This window comes from Clinocottus analis, unplaced genomic scaffold (genome assembly GCF_023055335.1).
Source record: "Clinocottus analis isolate CAN_PGR_092001 unplaced genomic scaffold, fCliAna1.0.p SCAF_1, whole genome shotgun sequence".
NCBI lineage: Eukaryota > Metazoa > Chordata > Actinopteri > Perciformes > Cottidae > Clinocottus > Clinocottus analis.
In genome coordinates, this window is record NW_027175820.1 from 11,210,912 (window position 1) to 11,218,964 (window position 8,053).

Below are 8,053 nucleotides of genomic sequence, written 5' to 3' on the forward strand. Positions count from 1 at the left end.
CACACACATATATGCGTGTATGTGTGTATATATATATATATATATATATATATATATATATATATATATAGGTAGAGCTCAGAAAGAAGAAAATATTACTTTGTATGAAGTCACTGAAATTGTTCAAACTGTAAAGATGAACAGTTTGTATTTTCTGTATTGGTGTTTGATGCTAGTGTTTTTACTCTCAGTGTGTTCTGAGTGACAGTGTGTGTTATCTCAGTGAGGGTTGTGCAGTGTTTGGCTGCACTGAGCGTGTTTTGAGCCATGTGTTAAGAGTTGTGTTGCTTGGAATGAGTTTTGCAGGTGATGTGAACTGTTTAGCTCAGGTGACTGTTGGTAGTGCAGACTGTAGTTGGAGTTTTACACATGTGACTCCAGTTGTGCCCACTGTCGTTTAGCAATCGAAGAAAACTGTAAAATGATCCAAGCAATAAAGTAAAAAACACAATTTCCAGTATCTACCAAAAACTGTTAGGATCTGACCTGTCAGTGGTTCCCAACCTGTGGGTCAAGACTTCTCAAAGGAGTCATTCAAATAATCGAGATGATGAACAAGAAACTTGTTCCGCTACAAAACCCTTTGCGGTTTTCAGACTTTTCGCTGAACTTGCTTTTTGGTAGAAACATCGACAACTTGGTGAGGTCACAAGGAAAGCGTTTGTAAATCATCGCATGTGCCAATCAGGTGTCTATTGAGACAATATGTGATTTATAAATCTGACCATTGATACATTTAAATTATCCACGGGGGACTCCTGGTTGAGCAAGACAAATTCAGTAGTGTTTACAATTTCACTTTTACTACACGCAATGAAAATCTCAATGAATAAAATACAGCTGCCATTGTAAAAAATATTATTCAAATAGTAATGTTTCGTCACATTACAGAGCACATTTAGTCTTCCTAGCAGTCCTGATTGTTTTCACTATAAAGCCACCAAGAAGCTTATTTCTAAGAAACACCTAATTATTGATTGGCAATACATGTTACATAAGGGCCAGTATGATCACAGCTTGATTGTTTAATTGTAATGTGTGTGTGTGTGTACTTGGGAAATCACAGTATGATTTCACCGGATTTTGATGAGCTATTTTTGCATAACTTTTTTTTTTTTTTTTTTTTTACATTTGAGAAAAATATCAAAGCACACCTGAGCTCCACAGAGGCACAATGACGAGAACCGCTGCTTCGCTCTGCCTTAAGAGATTTCAGGGTGTTGAATAAAGCAAGTCTCTGAGTGAATGCAATGACTCATCACCAGGGTCATTTGCCCTTCACTGCAAATGAGTGTGGGTGTCTGACTAACTTGCAGTTATAAGCTGGATATTGTTTTTTAATCATTGGAGAGGGAGAGAGAAAGGGTGAGAAAGAGACTACTAGTTTCGGTGCTTGTATGTACACAGTAAGAAAGGGTGTGTGGGTGTGTGTGTGTGTGTGGGTGTGTACAGTATGTGTGTCAAAGAGATAAAGACTTTGAGACGCATTCTGCACCCGGAGCCACGCGTGTTATTTATCAAACAGACGCTTCGGCCCGGAAGTGTGGTTACCTGTCATCTGACGGAGAAGCCCTCTGTGTGTCCGCCTCCCGTCCTCCCACATTCATTTGAGGGAGGAATGCACCAAAGGTGGGAGGAGATTTGAAAAGTGTGGTTCGCTGCACATTCTGCCTGATTTCTTAAAGTTCACACACTCTGAGAAGGCTGGTGAAACTTTATTTTTTTTTCATCTCTACAAAGCAGGGGGATTTTTTTGAGCAGGTTTTTAAAAATTAAAGGCTATAGTGGGTAGGAGAAAATGTAATTAAGCTCTATCTGCTGAAATCAAGCCCACATAGCTACTATAATATCCATGGTAACACTTTTTATTATGAGAGCTGACAAGATCATTGACTCAACTTCTCGATGGTTTCTGACTGTTGTCATTAAGTGTCGTTAAGTGTATAATGTCACACAAAGGTGTTATCAATTGCTTTAAGCTTTCAGCAGTGTAATTGTCACTAAATCATTTCTTTATAAACACCGATACACTCTACCACCGGAAAAGTAAATGCCTAAAGCAGGGAAAGGAAATAGATAATACGTATGAATAAATGATTACATGAATTAATGAAATATAATATTTGAATGCCTGCCGTGTTTCTCACAGGCTTAGCTACGGCCAAGTTGTCATGACAAAAGCTGATTTCATGGGTTCTTATGAATGCGTGCACATCCCCATATTTGTGCAGGGGAAAAGATATTTGGATGGACCTCAATTTCAGTGGATTTCTGTCTACGGAAATCAATATTTGACCAATGAAATGTCATATCTCCAGTTGGCTTGCTGACAAAATATGTCTCACCACCCAATATAGTACGAGAAACACTGCAATGACTACCTCAACAGATAAAGGATCAAATATAATTTGATGTCACCCATATCTTATATGTTGGTCACTAGCCTCAACGGCTAGAGCTATAGCATCAAATTTGGGGTCCAATTAGTTTGATGTATTGTGTAGTGAACATTTAGCCACTTAAACATTCTCTGTTGGGGCAGGTTTTAGCTGTGTGCATTGGAACGGGGCCTCTCTGCGTGAAGGTATCAAACTGTTTTTACAATTGATCAAAATGGAACATGCAGACATTTGCATTCGGACATTTTGTATTCTGCAGGTGCTCTAACTCTTAGAGTCGTCAGTCGTTGTGAACCGACAGAGGAAACAGGTTTCTCAGAAATGCTGATGAAATACTTCAAACTGAAGGCGATAACATACACGTTGGCGACATGTTTCTTTGTTGAGAAAGAAAGAGGATTGTGAAAAAGAAAACACATTTTTTTTGTATGGGAAAACACTAATTTAACCTTTTCTCATCACCTAAGGTGACCGAACTATTTGGAGGTACTAACAGGATCAGTGATCGAACAGGGGCAACAAAACTAGGAGGAAAGTGACGCACATGTAAATCACGCACAGCCTCTTCACACCCACACAGTCCTGAGAGGAGGTCAAATGAGGAAGAGCAAGTGAAAGCCCCTGCGTGAGCATAATGGGGATGTGTGGTGGCTCCGTCTTTATTTGAAACGGGACAGAATGTGTGAATAGAAAATTGTTAAATTGGAGCACAAAAAGGATGTTCGTGGCCTAAGGTGCTGTGTTGTGCTTACACTTTCCTGTGCAGGTGCACATCCTCAATTCTGACACACTAACTTTGCCACACCCCAGCGCACACAGCCAGTCGCCTACGCCGCCTTTCGTGAGAGATTTACATGTTTTACTTAGTGGGTAGCATAGTAGCTTCATGTTCAGCACGGTTGCCCCACAGAAAGTAGATCCTCAATAAGACAACCTGACTTTTATCCACACATATTTTCCCAACTACCAGTTTCAGTTTTTCCCATTTGCTTTTTGAAAATGTGTTACCGGTAAAAGCCTCTCAAAGTATAAAAATCAAATAGCCTGACAAGTTTTATTCACCCTTTGGTTTCTATGGTCGTAACCAGTAGACATATGCTATCTGTGACTATTGCAATTACAGTACAGGTGTAAATGTGTTTGGGACGAATTATGATGCAAACAGCCAAACCCCTTCCAGGTGTGGTCGGGTATGTGTTGAACACAATGCAACGCTTGTTCAATTCACACACAACAACGATGTGGATTAAAATACGTCACGTGATGTCTGACCTGGATGAGGACACGGGAGGAACATATTGATACCAGGTGCGAATGTAATCAGGTTAAATCACGTTTAGATACAATCTAAGTAGGAGACACATTTTAGTGCAAGGTAAAGGAGGTCAAAAGGGGATGTGGACCTCGCTTTGTTATGATGAGCCAAAAGCCACAAATGCTCTTCTGTTATGTTCCCCTCAAGACGTGCACGCTGGGTATCAGAGGGGGTGTATTCCTACAATTTGTTGCCCTGGCTGTAAAAACAGGGTTTGTCCCTATTGGGCCTGCAGCACAGGGATTATAGGGATTAATAAAGTATAATTTAAATCAAATAAATTTAGACATATGTCGTCATCGGGTGGATAACCCTCACCCCATTAGTGGCAAACTTTAGGATATAAACAGCACAAGCACAGACGGCAGAAGGACAGGATGCGACAAGCTGAATGAGGAACGAGGGAAGCTTTGCGTGGCATTTGAAGGGAATGGGTGCGAGAGGCTGATGGGAAACAAATATAATTTAAATGTCTGCATATTCCCTAACCACCCTAAGGGGGTGGAGTCATCCATCCACTCAGTGTGCAGTGTTTCCTGGAAGTTGTGGTAAAGGGTAATGAGCACACACTCATGCATTGTAAAATACCAGTAGGTTTCTGTCTCCATGGCAATTGCTGCAATGATGACAAATTTGGTGTTTCAATAAACAAAATGACATTAACTGATGTCTCATTGCTGCGTGCCTTTAGCGACATAGTCATTACATGTGTAACACAGAAGGGACACGGGGGGGATATTTCAGGCCGTGTTTCCTCACAGGCAGAATCAAACTGAATTGGTTTGTCAGACTTTGTATTTGCAGTCTGTGTGTTCAAACTGAAAGTCAGCAAAGTACTCCAGACTCTGCAATTCTCGAAATGTTTATTTGCATGGGTACCTGCACCATACAGCTCATTCTCTTGAGGATGAGTCATCCACAGGCTACATACAGTACATTTGAGGTGGGCTTTGGATGAGCTCCTGGAGGAGAATGTAGAGGGGCAAAGAACACTGCTGAGCCATCACAGCTGTACTGATTTTCTGTCACATTGTTTCACAACAGGAGACATTACCTGGTAAAGGAAACTGTAAATCTCACCCATCCCCCCGCTATAACCACTGCACAAGGTCCTGTCATCAGTCAGCCTGGTATTGATAAGGGGAGCCAGGTATTCGCTGCCACAGTGTTTCCTCACATTTGTACGTCTGAGTTAAACGCAGAGGGAGATTTTAACGGCAAACATTTCAGCAAACCAAATCACGAGTATAATAAACCAACATGTTACTAAAAATACATATACAGTTACATACATATACAATATACAGATAGTCTGTAAAATAATCCGTGTGGTTACATTTGACTGAGAATAATAAACACCCGGTTTGTTGACAGACAGTATATATATATATATATATATATATATATATATATATATATATATATATATATATATATATATGTCCTTTGAGGACTGATGTTTGTTGTTTGTTGTCTCAGATCACCTCATTTTTGTTTTGAAAACAACATCAAATTCAAAAAATGTTGCAGATTTCTTGATGACTAATTGATGAATCACGTTATTGTTTCAACAAAAGTTTAAATATCTGTAAAGGTGTAAGTAATCAAGGCTTACCTTGTCCAAAATCACTTTGTCCAGCCTTTTGTTGAGTTTAAGTATCTCCCCAAAATGTGATCCAATTTTATGGACAACACACTTAATTTGTATTGTTGTACCTATATGCCGATTACATTGCCTCCCACTGTCGGATGTACTGGACACGAAATGTACGTGGTGTGTAAACAACAATCTTCTTGGCCTTGCTTTACATGCCAAATCCAGGGTGCATACCACAAATTTCCATAACCCGCATTTAAATATTTGCATCAAGCTTCACGGGACAGGTCGATGAGCACAAGCAACTCTTGTGCTTTGCTTTATGGTGCTGTATTTTACGACTGAAAATTGAAATACATTTAAGATTTGAAATATTTTTTTGTCTTTTTTTGTCTTCTTTTCTTGTTTATTTGAAGTATCCATAAATACATCAATGTCCCCCAAAAAAGATAAGCAGAGGAGGATGACATGAATAAATACCAAGGTTGCTGCTGACGAGTATTTTAAGCACTATTTGAAATATTAATCCTCACTTTTCAGCGCGCTCACATCAACATGAGACACAATAAACTGACGTACAATTTTAGGCGAAGAGGTAAAACAAACGTTAAAAGAGACACTTTTGGTGGGAAGAGGACAGACAGTGTTGATGGTCAGCTCTCCACCAGTTATTCCCCTGAGACATATTGATGTCGAGTCATCTAAGTCGACAAAAAGTTCACAGCTGCCTTGTGGGAGTCATTGTGAGGAGAGATCAAATGCTTGAATTTGTATGTAGTAATCTTTCCACAAACACAAAGGCTCTTGTCAAACACTGGATTCACCAACACACTTAGGGTTCCTTTATATTATAATAGAGTCCAAAACAATTGCACCAGTGCTTTGTGTGTGTTAGTGTGGTGGTATCTGCAGGTGTGGCAGATTAAATAAGGCTTCAAAAGCAATCGCTGATGTGTCCTCCTCTCTGTGTAGGATCTTTGTTTTCACCAGCCTCATCTTTTGTGCCCTCTTCTCTGACTCCGCATGAAGTCCAATAAAGGGTATTATCGCCGTAATTAGAAACAACGAAGGAATCAATTAAAAATGAGCTCCAATTGTATGTGACTTAGCCACGGAAATCAGACCGATACATGTTCTAACATAATGAGAATCAATTAAAAGTGCTCTGACGTGAGGGTGAACTGCCATTTAACAACGTGATCTTTGTTTAACAATACAAAAATAGAGTTAACAACTTTGTGACGCATTTTCACAGAGGTGTTTTTTACTAACAAATCACAACACATAGCATGTAATGTCTCTCAGGGAGGCAAGATAAAACAATGGGTCCGACATGATCTGAGATTCTACCTGCAGTTGCTAAGCAACACCCACCTCCAACCTCTCAATGTGTCCCATTGGTCAGCGGGAAAAACGCACAAGGAGCCCCATTGGCTGAGAGAAAGTTAATAAACTTTAGCCAAGACCTGCCTCCCTGTGTGCGCACACACTCTCTCTCTCTCTCTTTCTCTCTCTCTCTCTCTCTCTCTCTCTCTCTCTCTCTCTCTCTCTCTCACACACACACACAATGAAGAAATTCTTGTGAATGAGAGCATGAGAGGGTGTCAGTGCTTGCGCAGTACAGTGCTGATATATGCATTGAGCTGCTGAGCTAAAAATAAAGATCACACTGAATGCTGTGCCACTGAAAGTTGCAAGACTGAATTGAAAGTGACAAGTCTAGTTCTCTCCAGACAGAGCAATGAGGTCCCACCCTCATCAGAGATCCAGGAGGCCTTTTTTGACGTTTGTTTTTAGTACAGAATTCTAATAAAAGCTTGTTTCTGTTAATTCTTAACATTTGATCAGGCTAAAAATGCAACACAGGAAAGCCTAAATATATCTTTGAAATACCATTCAAAAGATGTATTTAGCAGTAGTTCCCAACCTTTTTTCCCCCAGCCCTCAGATGAGCTCAAGTATTTTACACTTATTTAAACTGGATGTCATTTAATTCTGAATATGATGTTGCCTACAAGTGGATAAACTTTACGTTATTATCTTTCCCTTGAATTGGGACATTACAATATGCTACAATGTTTTTCTTTATTTGTAGTAGTTACATTACTTCCTACTACTAATTCCACTTCTTTTCAGCTTATTTTAATCCTTTATTAGTTTGAGCCAATGGTTATTTTTACCTAACAATTCCAATCATTGATTAATTACTTTTGCATTCCTTATTGCATCCATACATTACTTTTTACGACAGCTTATCGGGTACATTTGGGTCATTTTATTAGTCACTAACCATTTCAACCTTTTTTTATCAGCCAACTAAATTCTGCTACGCTGAGGCAACTAGTTCAAAGATTTATCTAGTACTTTTAACTATTTTGATAGGCTCACGTTTGTGGGAGGTGCATGTAGACTACAGGCCGATCGTAGCCTCACACCAATTTGTAAAGGTTTAGGAGTTGATTTTCCTCCTTAACATACCGGTAAATATGCAGGTACAGTATATTTTTCATTCAAAGAATTTTGTTCCTTTCTATAAGCTGAGCTACTTTCACTTCTGATCATGTGTGCCCCAGTGACTGCAGACATTGTTTTGTTTATTTCAAAATTAGGAATCTTTTGGACATCGGTGTTTGACTTAGTTGTCTCTTTCAAGACTGAATGTAGAGTCTGTACTGTTTAATGGTGAAATACACTCATCATCCTGAGGCCCCATGAGGCCTCGGTGGACACAAATAGAATATC